Below are 18,798 nucleotides of genomic sequence, written 5' to 3'. Positions count from 1 at the left end.
TCCCTCCCCAGAATCTTTTTACCTTTGGGGGACAGGCCATTCTCATATACTGTGACCTTTCCCCTTCTTTGGGACAGATGTGCTCCATCTGTTGCCAGGTGGCCTGGTGCAGTAGAAAGTTTACCAAGATCAAAAAACCCAAAATTCTTTTGTCTGCACCAGCCTCTAAGCCACTTGTTGACTATGGCTGCTGTCCTGTTCCTTGTGGTATTCCCTCCTGCAACTAAGGGTATTGAGGAAAAAATTATTTGAGCACCTGTGCCCTCAACCAGATCTCCCAGGGCCCTGAAATCATTTTTGATAGCCCTGGGAGTTCTGACTACAACATCATCATTCCCTATCTGCATAAGTAGCAAAGGATAATAGTCAGAAGGCTGTACCAGCCTGGGTAGCCTTCTGGTAACATCATTAATTTGGGCTCCAGGGAGACAACAGAGTTCCCTATGAGATGGGTCTGGCCGACAAATGGGGCCCTCCATTCCCCTCAGAAGTGAATCACCAATAACAATTACCCTCCTCTTTTTTTTGAGGGAGCAGGTCCTGATGCCAGGGGAGGGTTGTTTAACCTTAGGCTGCTTTGCCTTAGGCCGTTTAACCTTAGGTTGTTTACCCTTAGGCTCTTTGGCCTCAGGGAGAACCCCAGATGGTGTGTCCTCTGGTAACAGGACCACCTCACCCTCGATCTCCAGTGCCCCATACCTGTTTTTCAAGAGCAGCGGGGAAGGTGTGGGAAGGCAAGGAGGCTTAACCTTGTGTCTTTTGAGAGGAACCTGTGTCCATTCCCCTCTGCTTTTTGGGTAACCAGCCTCTGCTGTGGGAGCCTGCAGGGCCTGCTTACTCTGGTTCATATCTTTCCCCCTCTGGTTTATCTCTTTCCTCTTCCGGTTCATCTCTTCCCTACATTTCCTTACACTTTTAAGACTAGCAACCTCATCCTTTAGTCTGTAGGTAGTCAATCTGCTCACACCTTATGCAAGAGTTACCCCTACTACTCTGCATCTCAAGAGCCAGGCTCCAGCACTCTCTACAGCCAGATACCTGGACAGCTACCTGCTTGTGTTCTACCTCAGTCTGGGTCGACACTGACTTCTTTAGGGAGTTTTTGCTACGAGTTACAACCATGATTGTCCCTGACCACAGCACCCACTAGAAAAAGAAAGGAAAAAACAAAATAAAAACCCTAGCGAAACCGTGACAATCCGGGCTGCCCGACGGACGGAGCCTCGCGCGCGGCTGCACACCGCGTTTAAATCAGCCGGGGGTGACGTAGCGATCACGAGCCCCAGCGGCACGGAGAGAGCCAAATGCAGCCTCTGTAGAGCCCTATACATTCCTATGGAGCCTCTATATAGCCTCTATAGTGCCCAACACAGCCTCCATAGGACCTTATGAAGCCTCTATAGAGCCAAAAGCAGCCTCTGTAGTGCCCTATGGAGCCCCATAGAGCCTCAATAGGGCCCAAAGCAACCTCTGTAGAGTTCTATGGTGCCTCTGTAGAGCCCTATGAAACCCTACGGAGGCTCTATAGAGCCCTATGAAGGCCTATGGTAGCTTTATAGAGCCTCTATAGAGCCCAACAGAGCCTCTATAGAGCCATATCAAGCCCTAAGAAGGCTCTATAGAGCCACTATAGAGCACTGTGGAGCCTCTATAGAGGCCTATGGAGCCTGTGAAGAGCCCATGGGAGCCTCTATGGAGGCCTAAGGAACCTCTGTATTGACCATTGCAGCCTCTACATAGGCCTATGCAGCCTCTATATAGTCAGTGTGAGCCTCTATAGAGCCTGTGGGAGCCTCTGTAGAAGCCTATGGAGCCTGTGTAGAGCACATGGGAGCCTCTGTAGAGGCCTATGGAGCCTCTGTAGAGCCTTATGGACACTCTGTAGACCCATGGGACCCTCTATGGAGTGGTATGGAACCTCTATATAAACGATGGGAGCCTCTACATAAATGATGGGAGCCTCCATATAGACCTTGGGAGCCTCTGTAGTGGCCTGTGGAGCCCAAATTGAGCCAATGGGAGCGTCTATAGAGCCTGTGGCAGGCTCTCTAGAGGCCTATGGAGCCTCTGAAGAGCCATTGGGAGCCTTCAGGGAGGCCTATGGAACCTCTATATTGACCCTTGGAGCCTCTCTGGAGCCCATGGAAGCCTCTACAGGGGCCTTTGCAGCCTCTGTAGAGACCTATGTAGCCCTTTGGAACCTCTATAGGTGTCTATGTAGCCATGTAGAACCTACCCCACCCAAGCCCAGCCTTGTCTACCTGTTGTAGTTTGAGCTGGGTGCCCCCCTGGTGCATTCACTTCCTGTGTCCAGAAGTCCAGCCCAGAGGGATGGACACAGGAAGTTGTGTATTCCCTACCATAATTCTTTGCACCACTATAAGATCCAGTGCGGAGTCTGGCACTTCCTCTTTCCTTCCCTCTCCGAGACTTGGTAACTGGGGGAGAGATCTCCCGGCCATGGGCCTGACTGGGCCCAAGGCCACAGGGGGATGGGCAGTCTCAGGCCTGGCCAGCTGAGACTAGCCCAGCAGAGGGAGGGGGAAGAAGGAGCCCTGGGGGTTTTGCATGCACCCTCAGGTGGGGATGGGATCTTTCTTTGTCACTGCGCTTTGGGTTTTCTGTAACATTCACTGCTTTCTATTTAAACTTTCATCACTTTTGCAATCAGTTTGCCTGAGTCGTTATTTCTGCCTGTGGTGGGGAGGGGACCTGCCCCAACCCATTACACTACCCCACCCCAGCCTAGCCCTCACTAGACCCATGTGGAGCACTAGGAGCCTGTAAAAGCCTTATGGCCCCGCTAGAGAGCCACAAGGGGTTGGACACTGCCGGCCTGCTCTCGGCAGCCAGAGCCCTCCGCGCTGCGGGCGCACTGCGGGCCGACAGCGGGCTGGACAGCGAGGGCCAGCGCTGCAACAAGCCTCAGCCCTGCCGTGAGCAGACTCCTGGGCCCTCGGGGCAGTGCCGGCACCGCGCAGAGGCAGCAGGCGCCACAGCCCCGCACGCAGCCCAGCTGCACGCCGGGGGCGGCCGCCCCGACAGGCGCCTCCTGTCGCGGGCTTCCTGGCGCCAGCCGACGGCTCGGGGATCCGCCCCGGTCCCTCAGACCACCTTCCCTCCGCCTCCCCAGCCCGGGCACAACGGACTGCTCCCGCTGCCGCCGGGGAAAGCCCTCGGCTCCCTCTGCGCACGCCCTTCCCGCACCGGCGGCCGCCTGCGCGGCGGGGACGGGAGCCGCCGGCAGCCGCAGCCCTGTGCCGCAGCTCCGCTCCGCACCGGCCCCGCGGCGCCTGCCTGGGCGGAACACGGACGGAGACCTGCCCGGGCCCTCAGCGGCACCTTCCCCTCACCGGCACCTTCCCCCCGGCGGCACCTTCCCCCCACCGGCACCTTCCCCTCACCGGCACCTTCCCCTCACCGGCACCTTCCCCCGGCGGCACCTTCCCCTCACCGGCACCTTCCCCTCACCGGCACCTTCCCCTCACCGGCACCTTCCCCTCACCGGCACCTTCCCCCCGGCGGCACCTTCCCCTCGCCGGCACCTTCCCCCCGGCGCGGCACCTTCCCCCCGGCGGCACCTTCCCCTCACCGGCTCCTTCCCCTCACCGGCTCCTTCCCCTCACCGGCACCTTTCCCCTCACCGGCACCTTTCCCCTCACCGGCACCTTTCCCCCCACCGGCACCTTCCCCTCACCGGCACCTTCCCCTCACCGGCACCTTCCCCTCACCGGCACCTTCCCCCCGGCGCGGCACCTTCCCCCCGGCGCGGCACCTTCCCCCCGGCGCGGCACCTTCCCCCCGGCGCGGCACCTTCCCCCCGGCGGCACCTTCCCCCCGGCGGCACCTTCCCCCCGGCGGCACCTTCCCCTCACCGGCACCTTCCCCTCACCGGCACCTTCCCCTCACCGGCACCTTCCCCCCGGCGGCACCTTCCCCTCACCGGCACCTTCCCCCCGGCGCGGCACCTTCCCCCCGGCGCGGCACCTTCCCCCCGGGGCGGCACCTTCCCCTCACCGGCACCTTCCCCTCACCGGCACCTTCCCCCCGGCGGCATCTTCCCCTCACCGGCACCTCCCCCCCGGCGGCATCTTCCCCTCACCGGCACCTCCCCCCCGGCGGCACCTTCCCCTCACCGGCACCTTCCCCTCACCGGCACCTTCCCCCCGGCGGCATCTTCCCCTCACCGGCACCTCCCCCCCGGCGGCACCTTCCCCTCACCGGCACCTTCCCCCCGGCGGCATCTTCCCCTCACCGGCACCTTCCCCCCGGCGGCACCTTCCCCCCGGCGGCACCTTCCCCCCGGCGGCACCTTCCCCCCGGCGGCACCTTCCCCTCACCGGCCCCTTCCCCCCGGCGGCACCTTCCCCCCGGCGGCACCTTTCCCCCGGCGGCACCTTTCCCCCGGCGGCCCCTTCCCCTCACCGGCCCCTTCCCCTCACCGGCACCTTCCCCCCGGCGGCACCTTCCCCTCACCGGCTCCTTCCCCTCACCGGCTCCTTCCCCCCGGCGGCACCTTCCCCCCGGCGGCACCTTCCCCCCGGCGGCACCTTCCCCCCGGCGGCACCTTCCCCTCGCCGGCACCTTCCCCTCGCCGGCACCTTCCCCTCGCCGGCTCCTTCCCCTCGCCGGCTCCTTCCCCTCGCCGGCACCTTCCCCTCGCCGGCACCTTCCCCTCGCCGGCTCCTTCCCCTCGCCGGCACCTTCCCCTCGCCGGCACCTTTCCCCCGGCGGCACCTTCCCCTCGCCGGCACCTTCCCCTCGCCGGCACCTTCCCCTCGCCGGCACCTTCCCCTCGCCGGCACCTTCCCCTCGCCGGCACCTTCCCCTCGCCGGCACCTTCCCCTCACCGGCACCTTCCCCTCACCGGCTCCTTCCCCTCACCGGCACCTTTCCCCCGGCGGCACCTTTCCCCCGGCGGCACCTTCCCCTCGCCGGCACCTTCCCCTCGCCGGCACCTTCCCCCCGGCGGCTCCTTCCCCCCGGCGGCTCCTTCCCCCCGGCGGCACCTTCCCCCCGGCGGCACCTTCCCCCCGGCGGCACCTTCCCCCCGGCGGCACCTTCCCCCCGGCGGCACCTTCCCCTCACCGGCTCCTTCCCCCCGGCGGCACCTTCCCCTCACCGGCTCCTTCCCCTCACCGGCACCTTCCCCCCGGCGGCACCTTCCCCCCGGCGGCACCTTCCCCCCGGCGGCACCTTCCCCCCGGCGGCACCTTCCCCCCGGCGGCACCTTCCCCTCACCGGCTCCTTCCCCTCACCGGCACCTTCCCCCCGGCGGCACCTTCCCCTCACCGGCTCCTTCCCCTCGCCGGCACCTTCCCCTCGCCGGCACCTTCCCCTCGCCGGCACCTTCCCCTCGCCGGCACCTTCCCCTCGCCGGCACCTTCCCCTCGCCGGCACCTTCCCCTCGCCGGCACCTTCCCCTCACCGGCACCTTCCCCTCACCGGCTCCTTCCCCTCACCGGCACCTTTCCCCCGGCGGCACCTTCCCCTCGCCGGCACCTTCCCCTCGCCGGCACCTTCCCCTCGCCGGCACCTTCCCCTCACCGGCACCTTCCCCTCACCGGCTCCTTCCCCTCACCGGCTCCTTCCCCTCACCGGCACCTTTCCCCCGGCGGCACCTTCCCCTCGCCGGCACCTTCCCCTCACCGGCACCTTCCCTCAGCCGCCACTGATGCCAGGGCCCTGCGTCTGCGGCCCAGAGCTGCTGCTCGGCCACGAGAGAGCACAAGGAGCCCTCTGTGCCCTGCGGTGCCTCCATAGAGCCTCTACAGAGCCCAGTGCAGCCTCCATAGAGCCTCTACAGAGCCCAGTGCAGCCTCCATAGAGCCTCTACAGAGCCTCTACAGAGCCCAGTGCAGCCTCCATAGAGCCTCTACAGAGCCTCTACAGAGCCCAGTGCAGCCTCCATAGAGCCTGCACAGAGCCTCTACAGAGCCCAGTGCAGCCTCCATAGAGCCTGCACAGAGCCTCTACAGAGCCCAGTGCAGCCTCCATAGAGCCTGCACAGAGCCTCTACAGAGCCCAGTGCAGCCTCCATAGAGCCTGCACAGAGCCCAGTGCAGCCTCTACAGAGCCTCTACAGAGCCCAGTGCAGTCTCTATAGAGCCTCTACAGAGCCCACTGCATCCTCTTCAGAGCCTCTACAGAGCCCAGTGCAGCCTCCATAGAGCCTGCACAGAGCCCAGTGCAGTCTCTACAGAGCCTCTACAGAGCCCAGTGCAGTCTCTATAGAGCCTCTACAGAGCCCACTGCATCCTCTACAGAGCCTCTACAGAGCCCAGTGCAGTCTCTATAGAGCCTCTACAGAGCCCACTGCATCTTCTTCAGAGCCTCTACAGAGCCCAGTGCATCCTCTACAGAGCCTCTATAGAGCCTCTACAGAGCCCAGTGCAGCCTCTACAGAGCCTCTATAGAGCCTCTACAGAGCCCAGTGCATCCTCTACAGAGCCTCTATAGAGCCTCTACAGAGCCCAGTGCATCCTCTTCAGAGCCTCTACAGAGCCTCTACAGAGCCCAGTGCAGCCTCTACAGAGCCTCTACAGAGCCCAGTGCAGTTTCTATAGAGCCTCTACAGAGCCCAGTGCATCCTCTTCAGAGCCTCTACAGAGCCTCTACAGAGCCCAGTGCAGCCTCTACAGAGCCTCTACAGAGCCCAGTGCAGTTTCTATAGAGCCTCTACAGAGCCCACTGCATCCTCTTCAGAGCCTCTACAGAGCCCAGTGCATCCTCTACAGAGCCTCTACAGAGCCCAGTGCAGCCTCTACAGAGCCCAGTGCAGTCTCTATAGAGCCCCTACAGAGCCCAGTGCAGCCTCTACAGAGCCTCTACAGAGCCCAGTGCAGCCTCCATAGAGCCTCTAGAGCCCAGTGCAGCCTCTACAGAGCCCTATAAGGACCTAAAGAGCCCTAAATGCCCTATGGAGCCTCTACTGAGCCTCCATGCAGCCCCATGCAGCCTCTATAGAGCCCTACATTGCCTCCATACAGCCTGTAGAGAGCACAACACAGCCTCTAGAGTGCCCTAGGGAGACTATACAGCCTCTCTGCAGCCTAGTGTAGCCAATCTGGGAGGTGGCCAGTGTGGTCCCCATCCACAAGCAGGGTTGGATGGAGGAACCTGGAAGCTCCAGGCCTGGCAGCCTGACCTCAGTGCCAGGGAAAGTGATGGAACAGATTATCCTGGCGGCAATAACTGCACCTGAAGGATGGCCAAGGGCTCAGGCCCAGCCAGCATGGATTTAGGAAGGGCAGGTCCTGCCTCTCCAACCTGATCTCCTTCTATGATCAGGTGACTGCCTGGTGGCTGTGGGGCAGGCTGTGGATGTGGTCTGCCTGGACTTCAGCAAGGCCTTTGACACCCTCCCCCACAGCAAACTGCTGGCTAAGCTGTCAGCCTCTGGCTTGGACAGCAGCTCTCTGAGCTGGGTTAGGAACTGGCTGGAGGCTGAGCCCAGGGAGTGGTGGTGAATGGTGCCACAGCCAGCTGGCAGCCAGGCACCAGTGGTGTCCCCCAGGGATCAGTGCTGGGCCCCATCCTCTTTAACATCTTCATTGATGATCTGGATGAGGGGGTTGAGTCAGTCAGCAGCAAGTTTGCAGATGACACCAAGTTGGGAGCAGATGTTGGTCAGTTAGAGGGCAGAAGGGCTCTGCAGAGGGACCTTGACCGACTGGACAGATGGGCAGAGGCCAACAGGATGGCATTCAACAAGTCCAAGTGCCAGGGGCTGCACTTTGGCCACAGCAACCCCATGCAGAGCTACAGGCTGGGGTCAGAGTGGCTGAGAGCTGCCAAACAGAGAGGGACCTGGGGGTGATGATTGACAGCTGCCTAAACATGAGCCAGCAGTGTGCCCAGGTGGCCAAGAAGGCCAAGGGCATCTTGGCCTGTATTAGGAATAGTGTGGCCAGCAGGAGCAGGGAGGTCATTGTGCCCCTGTACTCTGCATTGGTTAGGCCACACCTTGAGTCCTGTGTCCAGTTCTGGGCCCCTCAGTTTAGGAAGGACATCGAGAGACTTGAAGGTGTCCAGAGAAGGGCAACAAGGCTGGGGAGAGGCCTTGAGCACAGCCCTGTGAGGAGAGGCTGAGGGAGCTGGGGTTGTTTAGCCTGGAGAAGAGAAGGCTCAGGGGTGACCTCATTGCCCTCTACAACTACCTGAAAGGCAATTGTAGACGGGAGGGGGTTGGTCTCTTCTCCCAAGCAGCCAGCACCAGAACAAGAGGACACAGTCTCAAGCTGTGCCAGGGGAGGTTTAGACTCGAGGTGAGGAGAAAGTTCTTCACTGAGCGAGTCATTCGTCATTGGGATGTGCTGCCCAGGGAGGTGGTGGAGTCACCATCCCTGGAGGTGTTCAAGGGGAGATTGGATGTGGCACTTGGTGCCATGGTTTGGTCATGAGGTCTGTGGAGACAGGTTGGACTTGATGATCCTTGGGGTCTCTTCCAACCTTAGTTACACTGTGAGACTGTGATACACTCTAGAGCCCAACAGCGCCCTATGGAGCCTGCTAGCACCCTATGAAGCCTCTATAGAGCCACTGTAGTGCCCTTCAGAGTCTGAATGGAGCCACTGGAGACCCCACTGCAGCCTCTGTAATAACCTATGGACCCCTATAGAGCCCCATGGAGCTTCTACTGAACCTCTATAGAGCCCCATGCAGCCTCTAAGTAGCCCCATGGAGTACTATGGAGCCTCTACAAAGCCTCTCTAGAGTCCTGTGGAGCCTCTATCTAAACATTGGAGCCTCTATACAGACCTCAGGAGCCTCCATAGTGGCCTATGGAGCCCATATGGAGCCAATGGGAGCGTCTCTCTGGAGGAGTCTCTCTGGAGGCCTAAGGCACCTCTCTATTGACCATTGGACCCTCGATAGAAGCCTATGCAGCCTCTTTATCGACAGTGGGAGCTGCTATAGAGGCCTATGGAGCCTCTACAGAAGCCTATGGCTCCACTGTAGAGCCTGTGGGAGCCTCTCTAGAGGCCTATGGAACCTCCATAGAGCCTTATGGGTACTCTATAGATCCATGGTACCCTCTATATAAACCATGGGAGCCTCTACATAGACCTTGGGAGCCTCTATAGAGGTCTAAGGAGCCTCTATATGAACCATGGGAGCCTCTACATAGACCTTGGGACCCTCTATAGTGGCCTATGGAGCCAGTATTGAGGCTGATGGAGACTCTAGATAGACCATGGTTGCCTCTGTAGAGGCCTGTGTAGCCTCTATAGAGCCTTATGCAGACTCTGTAGATCTGAGGGAGCCTCTATATACACCATGGGAGCCTCTGTATAGGTCTTGGGAGCGTCTCTAGTGGCCTATGGAGCCTCTCTTGAGCCAATGGGAGTGTCTATAGAGCCCATGGGAGCCTCACTAGAGGCCTATGGAGCCTCTATATAGACCTTGGGATCCTCTATAGGGGACTATGGAGGCCAAATTGAGCCAATGGGATCGTCTATAGAGCCTGTGGCAGCCTCTCCAGAGGCCTATGGAGCCTCTGTAGAGCCTGTGGGAGCCTCTAGGGAGGCCTGTAGAACCTATATGTTGAGCACTGGAGCATCTACAGAGGTCTGTGGAGCCTCTATATTGACCATTTGAGCCTCTCTGTAGGCCATGGTAGGCTCTCTAGAGGCCTATGCAGTCTCTACATAGACAGTGGGAGCCTCTATAGAGCCTGTGGGAGCCTCTATAGAGCCTCTTTTTTTTTTTTTTTTTTTTCTCCTAGTGGGTGCTGTGGTCAGGGACAATCATGGTTGTAACTCGTAGCAAAAACTCCCTAAAAAAGTCAGTGTCGACCCAGACTGAGGAAGAACACAAGCAGGTAGCTGTCCAGGTATCTGGCTGTAGAGAGTGCTGGAGCCTGGCTCTTGAGATGCAGAGTAGTAGGGGTAACTCTTGCATAAGGTGTGAGCAGATTGACTACCTACTTAATCTGGTGGCCAGACTGAAGGATGAGGTTGCTAGTCTTAAAAGTGTAAGGGAATGTAGGGAAGAGATGAACCGGAAGAGGAAAGAGATAAACCAGAGGGGGAAAGATATGAACAAGAGTAAGCAGGCTCTGCAGGCTCCCCCAGCAGAGGCTGGTTACCCAAAAAGCAGAGGGGAATGGACACAGGTTCCTCTCAAAAGACACAAGGTTAAGCCTCCTTGCCTTCCCACACCTTCCCCGCTGCTCTTGACAAACAGGTATGGGGCACTGGAGATCGAGGGTGAGGTGGTCCTGTTACCAGAGGACACACCATCTGGGGTTCTCCCTGAGGCCAAAGAGCCTAAGGGTAAACAACCTAAGGTTAAACGGCCTAAGGCAAAACAGCCTAAGGTTAAACAACCCTCCCCTGGCATCAGGACCTGCTCCCTCAAAAAAAAGAGGAGGGTGATTGTTATTGGCGATTCACTTCTGAGGGGAATGGAGGGCCCCATTTGTCGGCCAGACCCATCTCATAGGGAACTCTGTTGTCTCCCTGGAGCCCAAATTAATGATGTTACCAGAAGGCTACCCAGGCTGGTACAGCCTTCTGACTATTATCCTTTGCTACTTATGCAGATAGGGAATGATGATGTTGTAGTCAGAACTCCCAGGGCTATCAAAAATGATTTCAGGGCCCTGGGAGATCTGGTTGAGGGCACAGGTGCTCAAATAATTTTTTCCTCAATACCCTTAGTTGCAGGAGGGAATACCACAAGGAACAGGACAGCAGCCATAGTCAACAAGTGGCTTAGAGGCTGGTGCAGACAAAAGAATTTTGGGTTTTTTGATCTTGGTAAACTTTCTACTGCACCAGGCCACCTGGCAACAGATGGAGTACATCTGTCCCAGAGAAGGGGAAAGGTCACAGTATATGAGAATGGCCTGTCCCCCAAAGGTAAAAAGATTCTGGGGAGGGAACTGGCAGCTCTCATCGACAGGTCTTTAAACTAGTTTCGAAGGGGGAAGGGGCTGAAACTAGTCCCCTCAGGCAAGAGTCTGGGGGCAGTAAGCTAGGGTCAGAGGCCAAACCAGCAGCCCAGCTGAGGTGCATGTACACTAATGCACGAAGCATGGGAAACAAACAAGAGGAGCTGGAAGCCTTGTTGCAGCAGGAAAGTTATGACGTAGTTGCCATCACGGAGACGTGGTGGGATAGCTCACATGACTGGAGTGCTGCAATTGATGGCTACAGGCTCTTCAGGAGAGACAGGCAAGGAAGAAGGGGTGGAGGGGTGGCCATGTACATCAGGGAGGCACTAGATGCCATTGAACTAGAGAATAGGGACGATCAGGTTGAATGCTTGTGGGCAAGAATTAGAGGGAAGACCGGTAGGGCAGACATCCTGGTTGGAGTCTGTTATAGACCACCCAACCAGGAGGATGATGTCGACGAAGCATTCTATAGACAGCTTAAGGCTGTCTCAAGATCTCCTGACCTTGTCCTCATGGGCGACTTCAACCTGCCTGACATCTGCTGGGATCTCAACACAGCAGAGAGGAGGCAGTCTAGGAGGTTCTTAGACTGCATGGAGGACAGCTTCTTATCCCAGGTGCTGCGTGAGCCTACCAGGGGCAAGGCTATGCTTGACCTCCTCTTCACCAACAGGGCAGGGCTGGTGGGTGATGTGGTGGTCGGAGGCTGTTTAGGGGCCAGTGACCATGAAATAATTGAATTTTCGGTATTTGGTCAAACTAAGAGGGGCAGCAAGAAGACCTCCACTCTGGACTGCCGGAGGGCAGACTTCAGGTTGCTCAAGGAAATAATTCAGAGGGTTCCTTGGGAGAAAGCCCTTAAAAATAAAGGGGTCCAGGAGGGCTGGACCTGCTTCAAGAAAGAGCTGATGAAGGCTCAGGAGCAGGCTGTGCCAATGTGCCGGAAGAGGAGCCGCCGGGGCAGACGGCCAGCCTGGATGGGTGATGAGCTTCTAAAAGAACTAAGGGAAAAAAAGAGGGTGTATCATCTTTGGAAGAAAGGTGAGGCAACCCATGGAATGTTTAAAGAGGTTGCTAGGGCATGTAGAAGGAAAATTAGAGAGGCAAAAGCATATTTGGAGCTTAAACTGGCCTCTGATGTGAAGGACAACAAAAAGTCCTTCTATAAATATATTAATAGCAAGAGGAAGGTCAGGGACAACCTCCACTCCTTGGTTGACATGGAGGGAAATGTTGTAACACAGGATGAGGAAAAGGCAGAGGTACTTAACACCTTCTTTACCTCAATTTTTACTAGCGGGAAAGAACGTCTACCAGACAGCTGGCCTGCAGAACTGGCAGAAGGAGCCAGGGAGCTGCATAGTTTCCCTGTGTTCCATGAGCAAGTGATAGGAGCTCTCCTCAGCAGCTTGGACCCCCACAAGTCCATGGGACCAGATGGGATCCATCCTAGGGTGCTGAGAGAGCTGGCAGATGAGCTGGCCAAGCCACTCTCCATCATTTTTCATCAGTCCTGGCTCACTGGAGAGATCCCAGATGACTGGAAGCTGGCCAACGTGGTACCCATCCACAAGAAGGGCTGGTTGGATGAGCCAGGGAATTACAGGCCTGTCAGCCTGACCTCAGTGCCAGGAAAGATTATGGAGCAGGTCATCCTGAGTGCAATCACACAGTACTTAGAGGATGGCCAAGGGATCAGGCCCAGCCAGCATGGGTTTAGGAAGGGCAGGTCCTGCCTGACCAACCTGATCTCCTTCTATGATCAGGTGACTGCCTGGTGGATGTGGGGCAGGCTGTGGATGTAGTCTACCTGGACCTCAGCAAGGCCTTTGACACCGTCCCCCACAGCAAACTCCTGGCCAAGATGTTAGCCCATGGCTTGGATGGGAGCACACTGCGATGGGTTAGGAACTGGCTGGAGGCTGAGCCCAGAGAGTTGCACATTGGAATGGGCTGCCTGGGGAGGTGGTGGAGTCGCCATCACTGGAGGTGTTCAGGAGGTGCTTGGTGCCGTGGGTTAGTTGTTTGGGTGGTGTTTGATTGGTTGATGGGTTGGACGCGGTGATCTTGAGGGTCTCTTCCAACCTGGTTTATTCTATGTATTCTATGTATGTCTTGTTATAGAAAAGTAGCTCATCTATATTGTGACTTGCCTGGGAAAAAATGGAGGGGAGGGGGAATGTTCCCAAGGAAGTTAGTTCAATTTTTCTATATGTCAGGATGTTTAGAGCTGGAAGTAATGAATCCAGAGCAAAGTCCTTGGCGATGCTGCACAGCGAATGCAAGGATCAGAGTAACACTAGATGGCACTACAGTAATTTCCACTCAGAAAGCACAGTCCAAGCTCAGGGGAAGATGGACTAGGATCCAGTTTGGAATGGTCATCTAAATTTTCCTTGGGTGGCCAAGGGGGGTTCTGAAGAATATGAGGCATAGCAGTCTTTACAAGGATTATAATATATAGCCTTGAGTAGTTTGATAAGTGTTGCAACATATAACAACAGGAGAAAGTTCTTCACTGAGAGAGTCATTCGCCATTGGAATGTGCTGCCCAGGGAGGTGGTGAAGCCACCACCCCTGGAGGTGTTCAAGAGGGATCAAAATTGGATGTATATCTTGTTCCTAGTAATAGATGATACCTATAATTACATACCTTATATATATTATAATATTTATGTTTTTTATCTAATATAAATAATACTATTTATATATCATATCTCTGTTATATATATTATGTATTATAGTAATAGACAATATCTACTGCAATAGGCTGATCTTAGGAACAACTGAGAGAGTCTTTAACTTTTCACATACATACAGTAGAAAACAGCCTGCTGAAAAGAATAATAATAATTCTTGTAAGTTGAACAGATTTCAACTAAATTCAGATGGTTGTTGCAGTTTAAAGGGCATGGTCTATTTCAGATTTCAGTTCTAAAACATTGTAGAGTCAGATGTATAAGTCTTGTAAATCCTTTTATAGGAAACATCTAAGTGTACAACATTCACTACAACAGCATGCAGTGGTTATTTTTATAATATAATTCTTTTTCTATTATGCATTTTGGTGAGTTCCATTTTGCCTTCTGTTATACTCCAGGTTCAGATCCTCAAAGGGTAATTAGTATCTATTTCACTAGAATAGGTGGGAGTTAGATATTTCAGCGATAAGGAACTCTGACATTTTAAGGAGAGATCAGCATGAATGTTTGAGTTTCCTCAAGTAAATTTTGCTCTAGTCATAAGGCTACATTTACTTTAGGGGTACTGCCAACTAAGAGGCCATCTACTTCTCAGTTACAAATAAAGAAAATCTAATAGTACATTTGTTTACCACAAGAGCAGTCTTTATCAATGAAAACAGCCTGATGGGAGAAAACAGGATAGCCTGGAGAAGAGGAGGCTCAGGGGAGACCTTATTGCTGTCTACAACTACCTGAAGGGTGGTTGTAGCCAGGAGGGAGTTGGTCTCTTCTCCCAGGCAGCCAGCACCAGAACACGAGGACGCAGTCTCAAACTGCACCAGGGGATGTTTAGGCTGGAGGTGAGGAGAAAGTTCTTCACAGAGAGTGCTGTTGGCCATTGGAATGTTGTGGTGGGTTGAGAGAGGGCTTAGCTCTCCCTCCTCCACAGAGTAAGAAACAACAACTAGCCCAGTCGAAAGAGCAAGCTATATATTTACAAGCATATATGGAAAGCAGGTTATATATAACACAATATATACAGGTATTTACAATATATACACAGAAATATACAGCAAAGAGAAATAACACAACAAAAATTCCTCCCTCGGGGAGGGATCCCCTCCTTGGAACCTCCTCTCTCCCCCCCCTACCTCCCTTTTTTCCCCAAAAAGGGGTTAGAGAGAGAGAAAGGCAAGTTACTAAGGAAAAGAGTTGTTAGCAAGCTTCAAAAGCCCATGCAGGATTAGTGTTTGCTTATCTGAAGGCCAACTCCAGCAGTTTGCAGAGAAGCAGGCAGGGAGAACAGGCTGATACCACACTCCCCCAACTCCCAAACGAAACTGAACTGAGGAAAAAAAAATTCCAACTGCTTTACAATCTAAAGCTGCATTTTTGTTTATCAACCAGTGAAATTCGTTTAGAATATCATAATGTTTTGGTTCTAGTACCGAAAACATTAGCCAGTGTGTTCCAGCAGTGTTTGTTCTTAAAGGCACAGTCTCAAACGACCACAAATGTGCTGCCCAGGGAGGTGGTGGAGTCACCATCCCTGGAGGTGTTCAAGAGGGGACTGGACATGGCACTTGGTGCCATGGTTTAGTCATGAGGTCTGTGGTGATGGGTTGGACTTGATGATCTTTGAGGTCTCTTCCAACCTTGGTGATTCTGCTTAGAAAAAAATACGCACTGGAACTAGTAGTATTATTTGACCACAGGTTGTGTTCCCACTCAGCCAAAATATGCAGGTTAACTCCAATGGGCTTTCAACACAAAACGGGTGGAGATGAGGAGTCATAATAGTCAGAGCATAAAGATCTAGCATTGCACCTTTGCTTCAAACAGACAAAATTTAAATAGCATAATTTAATAAGAAATCAAATGCCCCTTGTGCTGGAACTGGACTGTTTACCCATGCACAGCTAAACCTGTGGTAAAGATGAGACACATATGATGTCCAAAAACACTTCAAACTGCCTCTTTTAGTCATAAGCCACTGCTCTTTGAAACAATTCTTGTGTGGGTTTGAGCATATCCTGAGAAAATGTTCTAGTTGTCCTACTTCTTCTAATGTGAGCCCTAATAAGAGCTCCTTTAATGTGTGCTTTTAATGTCCTTTAATCTGGTCACTGTTTTACACTTTAAGATATGCCCCTGAGGCCTTCTCTTGCCTCAGAAGAGGTTTGAAAACAACCATAACTTGCTGTTTGCTTTGTCAGATGTGTCTGTGTCTACATTCCTGGAGCCAATGTTGGTCCTGATAGACAGACTTCACCCTAGATTGAAAAGGGGTCTGTGTAACTGGCAATGAAGCATGGCACTCCTGGAAATACTCACTGGTGAAATGAAGGTCTGATGAGACATGCAGCTTTCTGTTCAGCCCATTTTACAACCTGAGTGGCTTCACATTGTAAAGCTGATCTCACAATCCATTTGAAGTCCAGAAGAATAACTGAAAAAGTTTCCTGAACAGAATGGTATGCCTGTGGGGAACAACAACAGTGTCCCAAAGCTCACTGTTTTCACTGTCCCCTCAATGGTACAGGGTCACACAGAAACAAATGAAGCAGTGCCTAGCCTTACCTTGTGCAAGTACAGCCAGAGTAGGGGTGCTGGCTTGGGAAGAAGTATGTGCTTGATGAACATGCTTGGTTCAGTGCTAATTACAGTGCAAACCACTGTGTGTGTATGTGTATGTAGTTGTGTGAGGCAGGAGATCAGGAAATTGCCTTACCTAGCTCTATTACCTGAGCACCAGGTGTCTTGCCTAAACAATTCATCTATGCTCCCTTTTTGTCCATAGCAAGGTAGGTAGGGCAGTACATTCTGTTCTAACCTAGGAGAAAAGGCCTAGAAAACTAATTTAGAAGATGAATAGCTACTATTTAGTTAGCTGAACATGTAATAAAAGTCTCCCCTTGTTTAAAAAATAGGTCAAACTATCACGAAATATTTTCAAAACATAGCACATGTAAGACACCTTAATTCCCTTCCAGGTTTAACATTCACATCTACAACTTTCTTGACTGCTTTAACTCACCTATTACAATTAATTTTGACCCTCTCCATTTTGAACCTAGCCTGGTTCACTCCTTCATAGGCAACCTGGTGATCCTGAGCGCTCTGGAGATAACCATACTGATACTGGCTTCAGTGCAGACACCTGCTTGGCATAGGGCACTGCAGCCCATGACTCCTGTGCTCAAGAAGAAGAGGGAGGCTGACTATTCTCAGTAGAACCCAGAGACAGAAGAAGAGACAATGGGCACAAACTGGAACACGTGACATTTCATCTCAACACAAGAAAGCATTTTTTTTATTGTGAGCTGATTGAACAGTGGTGTGATGGGTTACACCCATCCTGAAAGCAGCGGGGGAGAGGTTGTGAGAGCCCTGCTCTCCCTGGAAGGGGGTTTTCCCCCTGGGAAACTGACTTAGTCTGTTCTGCTCCCCCTCCCCGTCCAGCAAGCCTATAAAAAGGAAGACACTGCAGCCATTAGCTCTCTTTTGCTTCTGTCTCGCCAGGATGAAAGGCGTAAGAGAGTCGCTGCTGGCTTCCTGGTTCTCTGCCATGTGGTCAGGCCTGGCCTTTCTCCCTGCTGTATCCATGTTTCTCCAAGACTGTTGGTTTTGTATATCTCCCTATCCATCCTTGTTCCTTGCCCTTGTGAACCCTTCCTGTTATTGTTTTATATATATATATATATATATTGTTTAAAGAAAATTTTACCTCTCTACTTCCAAACCAGCTCCTAATTATTTCTCAGTAGATTTACCTCCTCCCTTTTTTCCCTCTTATCCCCCTTTCTTTCCTTGTTTTTTCTTCTTCCCTTATCTCTCCCAGTTCTTTCCCCTTCCCTTTGTTGTCTCAATTGGGAAAGAGGAAGGAGGAGCCGGGGAGAGATTCTCAGTCTTGCCCCCTATCTGAGCTCTTCAATCCCAGTTAAGGCTCAAACCTCCACAAGTGGCACAGGTTGGTCAGACAGGTTGCAGCATCTCCATTCTTGGAGATACTCAAAATCTAACTGGACACAATCCTGGGTAACCTGCACTATGAGGAGAGGCTGAGGGAGCTGGGGGTGTTTATCCTGGAGAAGAGGAGGCTTAGGGGAGACCTTATTGCTGTCTACAACTACCTGAAGGGAGGTTGTAGCCAGGAGGGGGTTGGTCTCTTCTCCCAGGCAACCAGCACCAGAACAAGAGGACACAGCCTCAAGCTGTGCCAGGGCAATGTTAGGCTTGAGATGAGGAGAAAGTTCTTCACAGAGAGAGTGATTGGCCATTGGCATGTGCTGCCCAGGGAGGTGGTGGAGTCACCATCCCTGGAGGTGTTCAAGAGGGGATTGGATGTGGTACTTGAAGCCAGGGTTTAGTAGTCATGAGGTGTTGGGTGACAGGTTGGACTTGATCATCTTTGAGGTCTTTTCCAACCTTATTGATTCTATGATTCTATGATCTGATCCTGCTTGAGCAGAGGGGCTGAACAAGATGACCTCTAGAGGCCCCTTCCAACTTGAAAGTTTTTGATTCTTTGATTTCTGGAGGCAGAAATTAAGATCTCATCAGGAAAATGGTTGCTTGTGTAGGACCAGCTCTAATCTCAGCAGTGCTGCAAATCCCTTTTGAGACAAAGAATTCTGGAACACTTTAAATGTTTTAACATTTTCCAGTTTTCATGGAACAGTACCATGCCTCAGGCCACTCTAGTAACATTCCTGGCTTGCCCTGCTGTAACGATCTGTAAAAACTCATCCAGTCAGATGATTTGGGTTTTCATATCAAGTTGCTCTGGAGAACATTCATATTTGGAAGTGCATAGTAATGTGTTTTATTATTGCTGTGAAAAAAATAAATCTAGAAAAGAAGTGGTTTGCATTTGCTCATTGGGGAGCTCTGGTCTGTTATTATATGCTATGCAATGGTAATTAATGACTCCCCAACCAGCACTAAAACAGTGTTCCCTGGCTAAAATTTTCTGAAGCAACTAATGATTTGGGGTTTCTCTGCTTTTGTGTGTTCAGTTTGAAGTAGGTTAAAGAGACTTTCTGCAAATCTTCCTCTTAAAACATTCAGACCATGTCATTTTAAGGTCATGGAAGGTGCTGTTTACTGGCAACATAAGGAAAGTTAATTCACAAATTAGTAATAAGGCACCAGAGTAGATCACAAATAAATCCCTCTCAAAAGAAAATATTTAAAAATAATACTTTCCTT

The sequence above is a fragment of the Dryobates pubescens genome, chromosome 6 (assembly GCF_014839835.1).
Source record: "Dryobates pubescens isolate bDryPub1 chromosome 6, bDryPub1.pri, whole genome shotgun sequence".
NCBI lineage: Eukaryota > Metazoa > Chordata > Aves > Piciformes > Picidae > Dryobates > Dryobates pubescens.
The sequence above is the reverse complement of the archived record's forward strand: the minus strand, read 5'-3'. Positions refer to the sequence as shown.